Source organism: Sarcophilus harrisii, chromosome 1, assembly GCF_902635505.1.
Source record: "Sarcophilus harrisii chromosome 1, mSarHar1.11, whole genome shotgun sequence".
In the NCBI taxonomy this organism is placed as follows: Eukaryota; Metazoa; Chordata; class Mammalia; order Dasyuromorphia; family Dasyuridae; genus Sarcophilus; species Sarcophilus harrisii.
Genome location: NC_045426.1, coordinates 139,532,310 through 139,553,641, shown reverse-complemented (window position 1 = coordinate 139,553,641; position 21,332 = coordinate 139,532,310).

Here is a 21,332-nt window from a genome sequence, read left to right as displayed (position 1 = left end):
AAGAAGTTGAAAATATATACTAGTACAACTCTATGGTTTCAAAGACTGGGATACTGAGGCACAGTGAAATTAAATGACTTGCCTAAAGTCTGGAAGAAGAAAGATGCATCCATATATGCTGATGCTTAATGTGGTATCTTTTTATTGACTTCATATATGTGTGTGTGTGTGTGTGTATTCTTTTTTTAGAGCAGGTCTATTTTTTCAAATGAGATAAAAGTATAAGAATTAACTTTGATATATAGATATATATGTACCACACATATAAAGTTAATTCATATATAACATACATATATATCAAAACTAATCTTTGATATACATATACTTAACACATGCAATAATATAGGCACACATATATGAATGTAGTATAATATATAGAGATTTTTTGTTTTGTGCAGTTTTATATTTTTCTGTCATTCTCTAAAATCCTCCTCTTAAGGTGAATGCATATTGATTCTAATCACCTATCAGTTTCTTTGAAATGGAAAACCAACAAGAAACCTTTTAGGTTAAAAATTCAAAAAGACAATTGAATCTATCTCTAAGTATTATTAACCTGATATCTGGGAACTTTGATTTTTTAAAATGATAAGTGAACTTAAATATAAGTAATTTCTTTTTGAAATCACATCTATTTTATTTTATGCACTTGGAAACATGATTCTGATAAGGGGTAGTAAGGCTTCACTTGACAGCTAAAGTAGACCAGCTAACCAACAAACAAAATATTAAGAATCTTGATTTAACAAAGTACTACTATAAACAATTACTATCTGTCTGTTTTAAACATAATTATTGTTTCAGTATATTCAACTACTTGATAGTCATGCTTGTGTACCTGTATTATTAATTGTAACATATTTATTGTGAGGCATCTGTAGTTATTACAAATAATTTGCAAATAATCATCCATTGCATTCTTTTTACTGCTCTATTGTTTATAAACTTTATAAACTTCTCATATTTTATTGTCACATTATTAATAGTAAAAGTCAAATTAATTAACACTGAGAAGCCAAAAAGTTTTTTGCTTTATTTTATTTTTTCTGAGAGAGGTAGTTCTCTTCACCAGAATACAATTATTTTTTTCCTCATGGGTGTCTTATGATTCCCTCCCAAAAAAGTGATGTGATTACTGTTTCCTTGACAACAAGATGAGGTGAGTCCTGAAATAATACAAGTGTCTGATCAATATATTAATAAAGTGAGTTGTACTTTTCTGAGGAAACATATCAGAGCCACCTTGTCTGCCTTTGTGAGCAAAATATGCTAATGCAGGAACACCATGTGATTGCCTGTTTCCATGGAGCTGATGATGTAGATAGACGTGACACTTCCTGTCTTATCTCTCACTGTCTCCTGTTTTCAGATTAGCCTTCAATGATGTATATGGAATTAGGATTTTTTTTTATTTGAAAGCTGTATCTAGCTAAATTTGGCACTCACTGGATGATGGGTTTCAGGATATGATGAATAAGGAGAGTGTAATTGATTATATAGTGTAAGGTAGAGGTGTCAAAGTTACTTGAGGTGGGCTATGAGTCTTTGCAAAACTCCCAAGTGCACCAAATCAGATGCAAATATAGTTGGAAAATATCCAACAAATAAATAAAAATATAATACACCATTTGTAATGCTAATTTGTGGATTTCTCACTTTCTATTTTATTTTGACATCCCTGAAATGGACAGGTGTGTTGAACTCTTTTAGACTAAATGCCATTATAACACATGTGGGTTAAAAAAAAGATGGTACTTGTGTCCTATAATATAAAGTTCTAAAGCAGCATTTCGTTTATCAAGGCTCTTAATTAATTGTCACTTTGGTGCAGCTTTTATAATATAATATTTGATGTTCATTAAAATAACCCAGAGGCACTATGATATCCTAGACTACTTCCTGCACTATCAAAGATTCAATTGTGCTGACAAAAGTTTTAGTACTAGCTTCTTATAATATATTCCAATTCTTTTAAAAGTAGTAAAATTTACATATGGCAGAAACAATATTGTTAATAAGAAAACACAATTAATTGTAACACTTCATTCTTTGGTCATGTTAGATAGTAGTCTAAAAAAACCCACACAATATTTGAATGGAGATTACATTGAAATTGCTTATTCTAATAATAATCATCATAATAGATACTTCATTGATTCCAGAATATTTTTATAACTTTTTGTAATAATTGTAAACTGAGAGTGTTAAAGTTTTTATCATTTGTATTTTTAATGCCTTTAGGTTGAAACAATTAACTATTATGCCCTCAACTCTTAAAGTTTCACATTTTAATTGGCATGTGTAATATATGAGATTATTGGGTGGCAGGTGGATAAAATGTTGAGCTGATAATCAGGAAAACAGTTCAAATCTGGTTTCAAACATTTATTAGCTAGCAAATTACTTAACCTCTTTTTGCCTCAGTTTCCTCATCTATAAAATGAGGTTAAAATAGCACTCTTCAGCATTGTTGTATCAAATATGTCTGGCTCATAGTAAATACTTGTAAATTTATTGTTATTAATAGAAATTTATAATCAATACCTTTCTTTTTTAATCCATTGAAAATAAGAAAGATGTTATCAAGAACACTTAAAATTTTGTGAATTTCCTATTAATTATTCTATTATTTCTGTTCTAGTTATAAATTTTAAAAAATCAACTATAAGACGAATCTATTTTTCTCCCCCAAAATAGTTGCATTTTTTTCTTGAACTAAATAAAATTATGTGTAGCTTCAATAATATCTAAATTAAAATAGCTAAGATGTCAGAAAACATGAGCTATTATAACTAATGAAAATCATGAGAAAATTTTACAAGGAGAGAAAAATGTCCTGGGTTGAGTTAAGTAAATGGAAAAAATGGTTAATATAAGCAAACATTCCTAAACATGGCAGCGTCCTCTGAGTGAGAACCAGGTTATTTCCTTTGAAATCTTACTAGAGTGGAGAGGCAAAGGTACAAAATTACAATTTTATTGTAGATTCTATTTATGAGTAGCCACATCCATTGATTTTTTTTTATCCATTGATTAGATCAGATTATTCAGCCAAATAAAGGAAGTTTGTTGCTGTTGCTATTCAGTCATTTTAGTCATGCCCAACTCTCCATGATCTGATTGGGGGTTTCTTGGCAAAGATACTGGAATGTTTTGCCATTTCCTTCTCCAGATCATTGTACAGATGAAGAAATTGTGGCAGAGTTAAGTGACTTGCCCAGGGTCACATAGCTAGTAGCTAAGGATGGATCTGAATTCAAGATAAATCTTTATTTCAAGCCCAGTGCTCTATCCATTATACCACTTAGCTGTCTAATAATGGAGGTATCATAATATTAAAAATCCACAAAATGAAAGAGTACTGGATGTGTAATCAGGAATATGTGAGTTTAAATTCTACCTCTGTCAATTATTATGTGATTCTGGGCAAGTCCCTTAAGCTCTGTCTGATTCATTTTCCTCGTATTAAAAATGGTGAGAATAACAACATATCTCCCAGGGTTCTTGTGAGGACTGATGTGATTTTACATAAATATATTTGTTTGTACATATGTACATACATGTGAGTATATACACATAAATAAATATGTGCACATATATATGTGTTTATATATGTATACCCTAAATCTTTATGTAAATGCTAGTGATGGTGGTGGTGATGATGATGATGACATTATTTTAAAATATCTGTGATCCTTTTTTATTTAAAAAAAATTGTTTCACAAAGGCCTTCTAAACCCTCCTTAAACTATACTTCACCAACATGTTAAACTTCGTCTTTGTATGAAACTTGGCTAGGGTACCACATTTTCCATGGAGCATTCCCTAATCACCCAAGCTAAAAATTTCCAGTTTAAATAGATCATAGACTGCAAAAGAAATAATAAACAATGAAACTTGAAAGTTAATGATCTCTGTTTTGAATATATTGAGTTTGAGATTTCTCAGGGACAGTCAGCTTGAAATATCTAAATTGGTGATGAGGACTGAAGTTCAGGGGGGAGAAACTGAAACTACTTAAATATCTCTGCAAGTCATCAGAATGAAGAACAATTGAATCCATAGAATTTGGTGAGGTTCTTACATCAAATCAAGTCAACAAGAAATTATTAAGCATTTACTACGTGTCAGAAATTGTGCTAAGCATCGGAAATGGGTACTTCCTCAAAATGGATCTCGTGGGAGGAATCACCAATCAAAGGAAAGGACAGCAGAGGAAGAGATTTTCCAGAATAAGAAAACCACAAAACCAGGGGCATCTTCCAGAATCAGAAGACTTCTGGGGCATGGAGTCAGGAGAGTAGTGAAAAAGGATGTATGAGGATAACCTGGGAACACAATAGCATGATATTCAACAACTCAATGACTCCATTTACTGAAATAAGCTTTATCTATTCAACAACAAAACAAAAATGCATATATTGGCTTCATTTATACCATCCTGAGAGATCAGGAGAAAAGGTACATAGGGAGGAAAATGAGGGAGGGATCTATGATAGAACTTTGGAGAACATTTACAATTTGGGGGCATGATATGAATAATGAACCAGCAAAGAAAGTTGAGAAGTAGATAGATTGATAGCAAGAAAATAATAAGAGAGTGGTGTCACAAAAACTTAAAGATAAGATAGTATGAATTGAATGGTGATCTTCATGAATTTTGTAAATTTTATTTGATTTGTTATAAAATTCATCAAAAGTAAAAAGAGGAAAAAATAGAAAAATACACTATAAATAACCACGTTCAAACATTCCCCCCCAAAAAAACCCATATGTTATTGAAAGAAACTTGAAAAAATACAAGTCATCTAGGCTACAAAAATAAGATATAGAAGAACCTTTTTAATATTATTATAATCATATACCTAAAACCAGAATCTATTATTTTTTGAGTTCAGAAAAAATTTGGAACTTTTCCAATAAATACAGGAATAAACCAAGGATGTTTCATTTCTCCTCTATTAATTGCATAGTCTTATGTATCCTAGAGATAGCAATAAGACAAGAAAGAAATTAAAGCTATAAATATTGTCCAAGTGGAGATAGAAAATTATTCTTATTTGCAGAATAACATATTATTTACTTGGAAAATCTGAGACAATGTGTAAAGACATTCAGTGAAATGATAACTTCAGTAATGTGGAAAGATACAAAACAAATATACAAAAAAGTAATACTCTAGATAGAATAATAGTAAGAGATTCTCAATTTAAACTAACTACAAAATGGATGAAATGTTTGGTAAGTCATCAAGTGATACTAAAATTAAATATTAATATATAACAAATTATTAATTATATATTAAATATAATTCTAAATATAATTATAATTCTAAAATACTTTAAAGCAATGAAGGATGATAATTTTAGGGTTAGCGCATGTTTATGGAGGAGTGTATGAATATAATGAACATGAAATCACAAATAAATAAAGTAGTCAAAGAATAAAAGAGAGACTATAATTACACTGAGGTAATTTTATGTCATCTCTGTTATGTAGGCATTTCTTACAACTGCCCATATTATAAGCCACTCCTACTTGGCTTATAATTCCATGTAATTCTTATTTGAATCATCAAAAAATCCTCTATTAGGGTCTTTATTTAACATGCTGGGGACTTACTCCAAAATCTCTTGTGCAGATATCAATGGGACACATGGTTGTTTATTGATTTTCCTTTTTAGTTGCTACATTATACCTGATTTTTTTCTATCATAAATTTCTTTTTTCTTTCTTTTTTAAAATAATTATAACTTTTTGTTGACAAAACCCAAATCCCTGCCAGGGTAATTTTTTTTACAACATTATCCCTTTTACTCACTTCTGTTCCGATTTTTTCCCTCTCTCCCTCCACCCACTCCCCTAGATGGCAAGCAGTCTTATATATGTTAAAAATGTCATGGTATATCCTAGATACAATATATGTGTGCAGAACCGAACAGTTCTCTTGTTGCACAGGGAAAATTGGATTGAGAAGGTAGAAATAATCTAGGAAGAAAAACAAAAATGCAAACAGTTTACATTCATTTCCCAGTGTTCTTTCTTTGGGTGTAGCTGCTTCTGTCCATCATTGATCAATTGAAACTGAGTTAGGTCTTCTCTTTCTTTGTCAAAGAAATCCACTTCCATCAGAATACATCCTCATACAGTATCGTTGTTGAGGTATATAATGATCTCCTGGTTCTGCTCATTTCACTTAGCATCAGTTCATGTAAGTCTCTTCAATCCTCTCTGTATTCATCCTGCTGATCGTTTCTTACAGAACAATAATAATCCATAACATTCATATACCACAATTTACCCAACCATTCTCCAATTGATGAGCATCCATTCATTTTCCAGTTTCTAGCCACTACAAACAGGGCTGCTACAAACATTTTGGCACATACAGGTCCCTCTCCCTTCTTATTTCTTTGGGGTATAAGCCCAATAGTAGCACTGCTGGATCAAAGGGTATGCACAGTTGTATCATAAATTTTTATGAAAATATTGTTTATGGCCCTTCTGTGCCATTTATCTTATTAATATGCAGCAATTTACACTCACATTTCCCTTAGCCCTTCTTCCCTTCTCTCTATTCCACCACCCTTCATTGTTCTGTGAATTTACTGAAACTTTCGTTCTTTGGAGACTGATATTACACAGTTCAAAAACGTTCAGCATCACAGAAAGAAAGAAAAGAAACAAAAGTTGAAGCTATTGTTTAAGCAATAGCTTGAAGTTAGGAAATTAACTGAAAATTTCTCAAGTAAGGAAAACCTTACTCTCTATTTGATTTTTAACCTCAGTCCAGTTAATAATTGATTTGTAGGGGATGGGTGGTATACACATGCACATTCATAGTGTAGAATGTATATGCAAAATCTATATATAAATCTATGTGAATATATATAAATATATAGAAAATCATACATTAGTGGATCATTGCTATTGTCTGTCTTTCCCATTGGGCAATAAATATTCTTCGTTTACTTAATTTTCATTGTGTGGATGATAAGATTCAACTCTTTTGTATGATTATATAACTCCCTGAGGAGTCTTTGAAGTTCCAGGGTTTTTTGTAATTAGTACAGTATCATCTGCAAAGAATAGAGAATCCTTGATTTGAACTCTGTGATGAACATGAAAGGGCAAATACCTCTGCTAATTTACATCTTTTTGTTTCATTTCTCCTTTATCAATAAAAGGCACTGAGATCCTGCTGCTTTCTTTGTAAATTTATGGACTTTTATTTTTTAATTTTTCAATTTTTCTTGGGAACATTGACAGGGGTCGAAGAGGAGCACTCTGGGAGGAAGCCCACAAGGCCTCTCTCCAAGGCAAGAGAGATTGATTGCATCTTCTGCCTTGGTTCTGGCTGGAGGCTGAAGAAAGCAGAGGCAGAAGACAAGGACAAAGCTGTAAGAGCTCTTAGAACCAAGCAGAGAGATAGGACTCAACTAACTGGGCTATTTTGGAAGGAGAAATAATCGTTTGCATTTTTACTAGCTGGCTGCATTTTGGAATAATTATTGATTGTAACTGAAACTAAGGCTGCCTCCACAAAACTTCCCCGAGAAACCTGCTTTCTCCCAGAGAGAATTATTATATTTAAAGAAGAAAAAACACCAATATTTTGTACCAACAATCAATTTATTTTATATATATTTATAAACTATCCCCCTGTACTTGAAAAAAAAACCCAAAAACATAATTATAATAAACTTGCATAGTCAACCAAATCAAGTTACCACATTGCCTCTTTTGGCATTTTAAGTTTATCTCTCTTGTAGAAGGGGAATTGTTTTTCGCCTTCTGTCCTCTGGATATATATTAAATCATTACATTTATCAGGCTTCTCAAGTCTGTATTGTAGAAATTATTTTCCTAGTGTTTCTTACTTTAAAGGTAATAAAATAAAACAGTTTGCCATTATATAAGTTAATAGCATATACTATTATATATGATATAAATAATTTTATTAAATGATATTTTATTTTGTTTTCAAAAATGTTTAATGATTTTATTTTGGACACAAGAAAAAATAAGCTTAAAAGAGTCTTTAAGTTAGCATTTTATTCTACAGAAGCAAATAATTTTATGTTATAATTAACAACCCAACAAGATCTAGTATTTTCTGCAAATTTCAGCCAATTGTATAATTACAAAGAAAAGGCTGGTTCCAGAATATTGTTTTCCAAAGCCTTTCTGTCTTGACATCATATCTTTATCAGGGTTGCCTTTATTATATAAGTTGATTTTTCTCAGTAAGATTTCATATAAGATAATTGAGATTTAGGTCAGTAGTTAATTGATATTTTCATAATAGCTTTTTTTTTGTTAAATAATAGCATTTGTGACTTTTCCAAAATATTCACTATCTTCCCCTCTTTCAGATATTGTGACAACTGGTTCTTCAATATCATTAAGACTGTCAGTAGAGTGTGTACCTCATTTGTATTCCAGCTACTCATTTCCATCTGAGTTTTGTGTGTGTGTGTGTGTGTGTGTTTGTGTGTGTAATTCCTATTACATCATGTAGCAATTTAGGGATTGTAATTTGAGGCCAAAGGTGATGACTTCATAGATAACCATAACAGACAACAAAGTACTGTGACTATTCTGATGAGAAAGATGATTATAGACTTCTAATAGGGGAGGATAATAAGTGAGTTGCACTTTTTAGTTTGGAATTCAGTCTGTAAATGGAGAGGGAGGACATAAAATGAATAGGGAACGATGTGATCAAAGACCTCAAAGAGCAGTACATGTTCAAGGGCAGCAAAGACTAGTCCATTTTCATTGCAGTATAAAGTGAGTGGATACAGGTAATATGAGATAAACTAGAAAGAAAAACTTGTAGCAGATTGTGGAGATGTACAAATGGCCAAACAGATTAATTTGAACTTTACTCATTCAATAGGAAACGACTGGAGGGTTTTTGTTGTTGTTATTGCTTTTTCATTTTGTATTGGTATTTTTTTTTTTTTTTGACCTTAATCCATGGTTTTTTTTTTTTTTTTTTTAATTTAATAGCCTTTAATTTACAGGATATATACATGGGTAACTTTACAGCATTAACAATTGCCAAACCTCTTGTTCCAATTTTTCACCTCTTACCCCCCCCACCCCCTCCCCTAAATGGCAGGATGACCAGTAGATGTTAAATATATTAAAATATAACTTAGATACACAATAAGTATACATGACCAAAACATTATTTTGCTGTACAAAAAGAATCAGACTCTGAATTATTGTACAATTAGCTTGTGAAGGAAATCAAAGATGCAGGTGTGCATAAATATAGGGACTGGGAATTCAATGTAATGGTTTTAGTCATCTCCCAGAGTTCTTTTCTGGGTATAGCTAGTTCAGTTCATTACTGCTCCATTAGAAATGATTTGGTTGATCTCGTTGCTGAGGATGGCCTGATCCATCAGGACTGGTCATCATCTAGTATTGTTGTTGAAGTATATAATGATCTCCTGGTCCTGTTCATTTCACTTAGCATCAGTTCGTTAAGTCTCTCAGGCCTTTCTGAAATCATCCTGTTGGTCATTTCTTACAGAACAGTAATATTCCATAATTTTCATATACCACAATTTATTCAGCCATTCTCCAACTGATGGACATCCATTCAGTTTCCAGTTTCTAGCCACTACAAAAAGGGCTGCCACAAACATTCGTGCACATACAGGTCCCTTTCCCTTCTTTATAATCTCTTTGGGATATAATCCCAGTAGTAACACTGCTGGATCAAAGGGTATGCACAGTTTGATAACTTTTTGAGCATAGTTCCAAACTACTCTCCAAAATGGTTGGATTCGTTCACAACTCCACCAACAATGCATCAATGTCCCAGTTTTCCGCATCCCTCCAACAATCATCATTATTTTTTCCTGTCATCTTAGCCAATCTGACAGGTGTGTAGTGGTATCTTAGAGTTGTTTTAATTTGCATTTCTCTGATTAATAATGACTTGGAGCATCTTTTCATATGACTAGAAATAGTTTCAATTTCTTCATCTGAGAATTGTCTGTTCATATCCTTTGACCATTTTTCAATTGGAGAATGGCTTGATTTTTTATAAATTAGAGTTGATTCTCTATATCTTTTGGAAATGAGGCCTTTATCAGAACCTTTGACTGTAAAAATATTTTCCCAGTTTATTGCTTCCCTTCTAATCTTGTCTGCATTAGTTTTGTTTGTACAAAACTTTTCAGTTTGGTATAATCGAAATTTTCTATTTTGTGATCAGTAATGATCTCTAGTTCTGCTTTGGTCATAAAAACCTTCCCCTTCCACAGGTCTGAGAGGTAAACTATCCTATGTTCCTCTAATTTATTAATAATTTCATTCTTTATGCCTAGGTCATGAACCCATTTTGACCTTATCTTGGTGTACTGGTTAAGTATGGATCAATGCCTAGTTTCTGCCATATTAGTTTTCAATTTTCTCCAGCAATTTTTATCAAACAGTAAGTTCTTATCCCAAAAGCTGGGATCTTTGGGTTTGTCAAAGACTAGGTTGCTATATTTGTTGACTGTTTTATCCCTTGAACCTAATCTATTCCACTGATCAACTAATCTATTCCTTAGCCAATACCAAATAGTTTTGGTAACTGCTGCTCTATAGTATAGTTTTAGATCTGGTACAGCTAAGCCACCATCATTTGATTTTTTTTATTAATTCCTTGAAATTCTTGACCTTTTGATTTTCCATATGAACTTTGTTGTTATTTTTTCTAGGTCATTAAAATAGTTTTTTGGGGGTCTGATTGGTATAGCGCTAAATAAATAGATTAGTTTAGGTAATATTGTCATCTTTATTATATTTGCTCGCCTATCCAAGAGCATTTAATATTTTCAATTGGTTAGATCAGACTTAATTTGTGTGAAAAGTGGTCTGTAATTTTGCTCATAAAGTTTCTGATTTTCCCTTGGCAGATAGATTCCTAAATATTTTATATTATCAGTAATTACTTTAAATGGAATTTCTCTTTGTAACTCTGACTGTTGGATTTTATTAATGATATATAAGAATGCTGATGACTTATGTGGGTTTATTTTATAACCAGCAACTTTGCTAAAGTTGTGGATTATTTCTAATAACTATTTAGCTAGAATCTCTGGGGTTCTCTAAGTATACCATCATGTCATCGGCAAAGAGTGATAATTTGGCTTCCTCATTGCCTATTCTTATTCCTTTAATCTCTTCTCAGCTCTTATTGCTATAGCTAGCGTTTCTAATACAATATTAAATAGTAACGGTGATAGTGGGCAACCTTGTTTCACTCCAGATCTTATTGGGAATGGTTGCAGTTTGTCTCCATTACATATGATGCTTACTGATGGTTTTAAATAGATGCTGCTGATTATTTTAAGGAAAAGTCCATTTATTCCTATACTCTCAAGTGTTTTTAATAGGAATGGATGTTGGATTTTATCAAATGCTTTTTCTGCATCTATTGAGATGATCATATGGTTTTTGTTAATTTGGTTATTGACATGGCCAATTATATTGATAGTTTTCCTAATATTGAACCAGCCCTGCATTCCTGGTATAAATCCTACTTGATCATAGTGTATTATCTTGGAGATGATTTTCTGTAGTCTTTTTGCTAATATCTTATTTAAGATTTTAGCATCAATATTCATTAGGGAGATTGGTCTATAATTTTCTTTCTCTGTTTTCAGCCTAAATTTAATAAAATAATTAAATGAACTTATTTACTCTGACAATTATGGGTGAATTATGGATAAAGAAGGGAAGGAAGAGAATGAATCAGTTCCATTTCTACCCAAACTTGATTCCTGAACACATCTTATTTATAAATTCCTCATTGCTTTGTCATAATTTTTCCTGGTATAAATTTCTCCTCTACAACTCTACTTGTCAACATGTTACCTATCTTTCAAGGTCCACTTAAATATCACTTTCTCAATGACAACTTCCCAGCTCAAACCATCTCTATCCTACCCTTTCCTTTCCTGTCTTTGTTCACATGAAAGTGTTTCCACTCTCATTTTATCTAAAAGTTATTGATATTTTTAAATTTTATTTCACACACATGTAATATATTTTTTCATATTGTATATACTTTGATTTATCAGTTCTTTCTCTGGAGGTTCATAGTATCTTCTTTCTTTTTTGCTGAGGCAATTGGGGTTAAGTGACTTGCCCAGGGTCACACAGCTAGGAAATATTAAGTGTCTGAGACCAGATTTGACCTCAGATCCTCCTGACTTCAGGCCTGGTGCTCTATTCACTACACCACCTAGCTGCCCAGCTAGTATCTTCTTTCATAGGTCCTTTATCATTGATTTGAGTATTTATAACTCATTACTGATACTGCAATACTGCTGTTACTGTATACAAAATTCTCTTGCTTCTGCTCATTTTCTTTTTATTATTTCATGCAAGCCTTTCCATGTTTTTCTAAAATCAAACAGCTCATCATTTTCTATAACACAGGAGAATTCCATCACAATCAAATACTGCACTTGTTTAGTATTTCCCAATGGATGGTCATCCTCTCAATTTCTATTTCACTGTCAGAGAGCTGCTATAAATATTTTAGAACTTATAGGTTCTTTTTCATTTTCTCTGATCACCTTGGAAATATTATTGGATCGGAGGGTCTCTACAATTCAATAACCGTTTGGGCATAATTCTCGATTTCTCACCAAACTGGTTGGATCAGTCCAAAGTTTCCCCAGCATTGTATTAGTATCCTAATTTTCCCATATTCCCTCCAACATTTGTCATATTCCCCTTCTGTCATTCCAGTCAATCTGATAAGTATGAGATATTACTTTATGGTTGTCTTATTTCCATTCCTTTAATTAATAATGATTTAGAGCATTTTAATATGACTGTATTTCTTTTATAATTTAAATAATTAGTTTTTTTTCTATGTTTACATCTTACTTTCTCAATTGAATTATGGACTCATTGAAAGAAGTTGTTAGAGTTTTGTTTCTTATCTTTATATGTCTCAGAACTAAATAACACATATGTAATCATATTTAATAAATGTTACTTTAATAAGCCAAAAATTATTTTTCTTTCCAGCTTATAAAGTAATGATTCATTATGGCCAAACTTTTTGGAAACAACAAAGCCTCCTGATTACACTAATCTCTAAATTTTTTTTCTTAAGATACAAATCAAAATATCTAAGTTAATTTATTTAAAAGCAAGGCTTGTGATTTTACTAATTGTGGGAGCTGAAGAAAATCATTTACCACGGTACCTTCTCTGATACTTAAAATTTTAGAACAAAAGTTTTTAACTTGGGGTTCATGAATTTGGTTTTGGAAATATTATGATAACTTATTTCAATACAATTGTTTCCTTCATTATTCTATATTTTTGATTTATGCATTTAAAAACATCATATCTTTCTCAGGGATACCCTTTTTATGCAAGTTAATTTTTCTCAATAAGATTTCATACAATATAGTGGAGATTTAGACCAGTAGTTAATTGATATTTTCATAATAGCTTTTTTTTGTCAAATAGTAACATGTGGTTGGATTCAAAGTGATAGATAGGTAGTACAATGGACAAACTGCTAGAACTTGAGTGGGTCACTTAGTTTTTTTCTTCCTTCCTTTATTCATCTGTAAAATGGGATGATAACACTAAATTCTAGGGTTTTTGTGAGGATTGAAGAAAATAATATTTGTAGAATCCTTTGTAAACCTTAAAGTGTTACATTAATGCAAACTATTATTATATAAAATTTTATAAACTAAAATCAGCATTTATTGAATTAATCCATCAAGGACAGAGCTACAGATAGACCACAAAATGGCCTAAATTTGAATCACAGGAAGAGACTGAACTGTAACACATTCAAGAAACTGTGTCATGCTTTCAATAATCCTAAGCTATTTATTCCCTGTAACAAGATCCCATCTTATAAGAATATTCTTCCAGTAATACTATATGGTTAAAGAGGAGGAAGTAAATTGCTTAAATAGTCCCATTTCAGAAAAAGAAATAGTACAAGCTATTAATCAACTCCCTAAAACCCAGGACCAGATGGATTTACATGTGAATTCTACCAAACATTTAAGGAACATTTAGCCCCAATTCTATATAAACTATTTGAAAAAATAGGGTATGAAGGAGTCCTACCAAATTCCTTTTATGACACAGACATGGTACTGATACCTAAACCAGGTAGGTTGAAAACAGAGAAAGAAAATTATATACCAATCTCCCTAATGAATATTGATGCTAAAATCTTAAAAGATATTAGCAAAAAGACTACAGAAAATCATCTCCAGGATAATATACCATGATCAAGTAGGATTTAGACCAAGAATGCAGGGCTGGTTCAATATTAGGAAAACTATCAGTATAATTGGCCATATTAATAACCAAATTAACAAAAACCATATGATCATCTCAATAGATGCAGAAAAAGCATTTGATAAAATCCAACATCCATTCCTATTAAAAACACTTGAGAGCATAGAAATAAATGGACTTTTCCTTAAAATAATCAGTTGCATCTATTTAAAACCGTCAGTAAGCATCATATGTAATGGGGACAAATTGCAACCATTCCCAATAAGATCAGGGGTGAAACAAGGTTGCCCACTATCACCGTTACTCTTTAATAGTGTATTAGAAATGCTAGCTTTGGCAATAAGAGTTGAGAAAGAGATGAAAGGGATTAGAGTAGGCAATGGGAAAACCAAATTATCACTCTTTGCTGATGATATGATGGCATACTTAGAGAACTCCAGAGATTCTACTAAAAAGTTATTAGAAATAATCCACAACTTTCGCAAAGTTGCAGGATACAAAATAAATCCACATAAGCCATCAGCATTATTATATATCACTAACAAAAGCCAACAGTTAGAGTTATAAAGAGAAATTCCATTTAAAGTAACTACTGATAGTATAAAATATTTAGAAACCTATCTGCCAAGGGAAAACCAGAAACTTTATGAGCAAAACTACAAAACACTTTCCACACAAATTAAGTCTGATCTAACCAACTGGAAAAATATTAAATGCTCCTGGATAGGGTGAGCAAATATAATAAAGATGACAATACTACCTAAACTAATCTATTTATTTAGCGCTAAACAAATCAGACTCCCAAAAAGTTATTTTAATGACTTAGAAAAAATAACAACAAAGTTCTTATGGAAAAACAAAAGGTCAAGAATTTCAAGGAAATTATTAATGAAAAAAATCAAATGAAGGTGGCCTAGCTGTACCAGATCTAAAATTATATTATAAAGCAGCAGTTATCAAAACCATTTGGTATTGGCTAAGAAATAGACTACTTGATCAGTGGAATAGGTTAGGTTCAAAGGACAAAAGAGCCAATAGCTTTAATAATCTAGTGTTTGACAAACCCAAAGACCCCAGTTTTTGTGATAAGAACTCACTATTTGACAAAAATTGCTGGGAAAATTGGAAATTAGTATGGCAGAAACTAGGCATTGACCCACACTTAACACCGTACACCAAGAGAAGGTCAAAATGGGTTCATGACTTAGGCATAAAGAATGACATTATAAATAAATTGGAAGAGCATAGAATAGTTTACCTTTCAGACCTATGGAAGAGGAAGGAATTTATGACTAAGAAGAACTAGAGATCATTATTGATCACAAAATAGAAAATTTTGATTATATCAAATTGAAAAATTTTTGTACAAACAAAACTAATGCAGACAAGATTAGAAGGGAAGCAATAAAATGGCAAACATTTTTACAGTCAAAGGTTCTGATAAAAGCCTCATTTCCAAAATATATAGAGAATTGACCCAAATTTCTAAGAAATCAAGCCATTCTCCAAGTCAAAGGATATGAACAGACAATTCTCAGATGAAGAAATGCAAACTATTTCCAGCCATATGAAATGATGCTCCAAGTCATTATTAATCAGAGAAATGCAAATTAAGATAATGCTGAAATACCACTACACACCTGTCAGATTGGCTAGAATGACAGGGAAAGATTATGTGGTATATTGGAGGGGATGTGGGAAAACAGGGCCACTAATACGATGTTGGTGGAATTGTGAATACATCCAGCCATTCTGGAGAGTAATTTGGAACTATGCTCAAAAAGTTATCAAACTGTGCATACCCTTTGTTGTAGCAGTGTTTCTACTGGGTTTATATCCCAAAGAAATCTTAAAGAAGGGAAAGGGACCTGTATGTACAAGAATGTTTGTGGCATCTCTTTGTAGTGGCCAGAAACTGGAAACTGAGTGAATGACCATCAATTGGAGAATGGCTGAATAAATTGTGGTATATGAATATTATGGAATATTATTGTTCCATAAGACCAGCAGGATGATTTCAGAAAGGCCTGGAGAGACTTACATGAACTGAAGCTGAGTGAAATGAGCAGGACCAGGAGATCATTATATATTTCAACAACAATACTATATGATGATCAATTCTGATGGATATGGCTATCTCCAGCAATGAGATGAACCAAATCAGTTCCAATAGAACAGTGATGAATTGAACCAGCTACCCCTAGTGAAAGAACTCTGGGAGATGACTATGAACCATTACATAGAATTCCCAATCCCTATATTTTTGTTCACCTGCATTTTTGATTTCCTTCATAGGCTAATAGTACAGTAAATAACTGTTAGGGCATGTATACTTATATTGTATTTAATTTATACTTTAACATATTTAACATGTATTGGTCAACCTGCCATTTGGGGGAGAGGATGGGGGGAAGGAGGGGAAAAATTGGAACAAAAGGTTTGTTAATTGTCAATGCTGTAAAATTACCCGTGCATATAACTTGTAAACAAAAAGCTATAATAAAAAAAAATACTATATGGTTAAGAATGTTTTAAAAATAGCATGACCTTAGAAAAATCAAAACTGTATGATGCAAAAGACAATGGGGAAATAACTATAGAATCTAAGTTATAATGTATATGCTTATTGATAATTTTATATAAAAAGTGACATAAATAATGTATTTAATAACATGATTTCATGATTTCAACTGGATAGTAAGCTTCTAAACAGTAGAATCTTTTATATATTGTTGTATATAGTGACTAGTTAAGATAAAACCTAAGTGCTGTTGAGGAAGCTAAATGATGCAGTGTATAGAGTACCAGTAATCAGAAAGACCAGAGTTCAAATCCAATTTCCACTTAACCCTAATTGCCTGAGGGGAGGGAGAAGCTGCTGTTGTCTGTGAAATAAATGAAATAGGATTACTTTACTGATTTAGAAAATTTATTGAACTTAAACTAGCTATTTTCTTTTTTTAATGTATAATTTATTTACAACATTAATCAAAAAAAATTTTTGAGTGGCAAATTCTCTAATTTCTTTCCACTCCTCTCCCATACATTGAAAAGAAAAGTAATATGATATCACTTATACATATGAAATCATACCAAAATATTGCATATTATCTATGATGCGGAAGCAAGCAAACAAAACACATACTCAAGAAGCAGAAAGAAAATGAAAAAGATTACACTTCAATTTGCATTCAGGGTTCACCATTTCTTTTCCTGGAGGTAGATAATGAGACCTTCAAAAATTTTTGGATCATTGTTCTGATCCAAGTAGCTGAATCTTTCACAATTGATCATAGTTATAATATTTCTGTTACTGTGCATAATAATCTCATTTCATTGTTGTTCATCCTTCATTGTTGAAAAGAATCAATGCCATCATATGGATAATAATCTTTACTTGCATATGAATTGGATTTGAGTGAGGTAGTGCTGAGCTATTGTCAGCCTTACTAATTTCTCCAGAGTCACAGAAATCCAATGGCAAGAAAGAAATCAAAATGACTGCTGATGTCATGAACTCATTTCATTATGCTTCAGTTCATATAAATCTTTCTAGGTTTCTCTGAAACCATCCTCCTCATATCTTCCATCACAATCATATGCTACAACTTACTTTTTCAGCTATTACCCAACTGATGGATATTATTTCGGTGTCTAATTTTTTGATACTACAAAGAGGTGGTATAAATATCTTTGTATATACAGCGACAGCAAGATTATACAATGATCAATTCTGATGGACGTGGCTCTTTTCAACAATGAGATGATTCAAGCCAGTTCCAATGGTTTTGTAATGAAGAGAGCCAACTGCACCAGAGAGAGGACCATGAGGATTGAGTGTGGATCACAACATAGTATTTTAACTCTTTTTGTTATTTCCTTGTTTTGTTTTATTTCTCATTTTTTCCTTTTTGATCTGATTTTTCTTGTGTAGCATAATAATTATGGAAATATATATGGCAGAATTGCATATATCTAATATATATTGAATTATTTGCTATCTAGGGGAGGGGATGGGGGGAAGAAGGGAAAAAATGGAATACAAGGTTTTTACAAAGGTGAATATTGAAAATTGTCTAAGCAAATGTTTTGAAAATAAAAAAGCTTTAATGATAATAAAAATATTTTTGTACATATAAGTCCTTTTTCCTTTTCATTTGATCTCTTTGGGATATAGTCATAGTAATGGTATTATTTGATCAAAGAGTACAAAGTTTCATTGCTCTTTGGATATATTTCCAAATTATTCTCCACCATTTTTGACAAGTCCACAACTTCACTAACCAATGCATTAATAGCCCTATTTTTTCCCACTACTCCTCCAGTATTTGTCACTTTTTTTTTCTTTTCTGTAATGTTAATCAATCTGCTTGTTGTGAGGTGACAGCTCAAATTTTTTTTATACATTTCTCTAATTAATGGTTATTTAGAGCGTTTTTCAGTATGGCTATAGATAGCTTTCATTTCTTTTTCTAAAAACAGACTGTCACCTTTGACCATTTATTAAATGGAGAATTATTCTTATTGTTATAATATTGTTCAGTTTTCTATATGTTTGAGAAATGAGTTCTTTAATGAGAAAAACTTATTGCAAAAATTTGTTTTTTAGTTTTCTGCTTTCCTTCTAGTTTTGACTGCATTGATTTTATTGTTCCTTTAAGAATTTGGATGCTCTGTTATATTTGATGCATGTATGATCATTATTGATACTACTTTATTATCTGTGGTGCCTTTTATCAAAATGTAGTTTCCCTGATTATCTCTTTTAATTGGATCTATTTTTGATTGGTTTGAGATCATGATAATTTCTCTTGTCTTTTTTTACTTCAACTGAAACACAATGAGATTATATTCCAGCCCCTTATTTTAATTTTGTGTGTGTTTCAAGTATGTCTCTTATACAAATTTTTTGTTGGATTCCAGTTTCTTATCCATTCTGCTATTTGCTTCCATTTTACTGGTGAGTTCGTCCTATTCACATTCAGTTACAATTATTAGTTGTTTGTTTCTCTTCATTCTATTTTCTTGTTTCTCTCTCTCTCTCTCTCTCTCTCTCTCTCTCTCTCTCTCTCTCTCCCCTGTCCCTTGTAAAAATTCTGTTTTGCTTCCAACTACTTCATCCCATATCTGATCCCCATGCTTTTATCTTATTCTTTCCTCTCATCTTTCCTTGTTGGGTAAGATATATTTCCATACTCAATTGAGTGTGTATATAGAGTTTGCTGGCTTATAACTAATTCTGATGAGAATGATGTTTAAAAGTTGCCTACCACCCTCTCCTCACCACTGTAAAAGCTCTCCTTGTGTACCTCTTTAAGATAATTTTGCCCATTCTTCCTCTTCCTTTTCCATTTTCCCAAAACAACCTTATTTTTCAAACTTTCATTTTTTTTTAATAATCACAATATGATCAAGTCTAAACTACTTATTTTCAAAGTAGTTTCTTTCTATGCTTCCTTTTCTTTACCAAGCAAAATTCAACCTTTTAAAATCTATGAATATGTTGTTTTCCCTCAATAGAAAGAAGATCTTTGAGGGCAAAGACTTCATTTTTATTACAGTATCCATAGAGCTGAGAACAATCTGGCATGTAGAAGGTGCTCAATAATTATTTGTTAAATGGTAGAATGGATGAATGTAATATAAAAGATGATGCTAATGAATTAAAAGTTTGTTATTTTTAGCTCTTCCCCCCAGGTTAGAATAGAATGGATTTTAAAATATTTACATAATATCATCATTAATACTATATCCAAGGTGTAAATATTATTCATTAGGTTAAATAACACCAAATTTAAAAGCAATGTTATTCTCAAAGCAGAAATTAGATAGAGCCTCATGCAAAACTACCTCTGCAAATCTGTAACTCATAGCAACACAGATACTTTAAAATATACTGCATTTTTTCAATTTGCATAGAAGGAATTGGGAAACATTTTTATTATTGTTATATTGGAGTAGGAAGATATCTTAATTTTCCTAAAAATAATTCCCTTTAGATATAATTTAAAAAAAAAGAATTCAGTTAACAAAACAGACTCTGGAAGTTAATGGGAGTAGAATATTTCTAAAAAAAGTGTAAGGTTGAGACCTTCGTAATATGTATGTTTGTATGTGTGTGTGTGTGTGTGTGTGTGTGTGTGCACAAATAACCACTTTGTCAAAGGTTTTGTCATCTGGATTGCAGAGGAATAGTCATAAACACAAAAAAGAAGAAATCTATAGGATGTTTATATCTAGAATTGACTGTGAGAAGAGTAAGGTGTTCATTTTTCTTTTCATTAGAATGTATAAAATACAAGCTTCTTGATGTCAGGGACCATCTTATTTTTCCTACCATGGAGTCTAGCACATAATAATTGGCTAAAAAAAGTATCTTTGATTTATCTCATCTTTAAATCAGTATGCTTGTCCCACAAGGGAAAGACTGGAGGATCTGTTTTCCATGAGGATCACAATGACCAATAGTCAAAGCAATTTAGAGTGAAATTAGTGGTTAGGAGAAATTTTTTAGATATGACTGCTTACCAGAAATTGTTCTTTTCTATTTTAGGTGAAAGGAGAGATTATCCAAACTTGAGTCTAGAATGGTTAGAAAAGTGATTGTCTCTCTGTTGAAGCATCCCAGGATCTGCTTTTTGCAGCCAGCTCAAAATAAATTTCTAAAAAGCAAAGAATGACCATTTAAAACCCAGTCCAGTGATAACTGAGATGAGGATTCATTTGGTACTTATGCTGCATTTGGATAAGAACTTAATGGCACCAATATTATATGGAAACTGAACTAATGGATGATTGCACTCTTACCAGAGGCTTTGAGAGCATAGACAGAATATACTACTGAGATGTTATGAGGACAATTTGTATTTTTTTTCCTTCACTATCTTTGAAATAAATCTCTCTTTATAAAAACTAATCAATGTTAAGTACTCAAATGGTATTAGGATACTAGTGACTAGTGCTTAACAATTGGGAGATCATAGCTGCTGGGGGTTGAATTGATTGGCATTAGAGAAAAGATAACCTTCAAA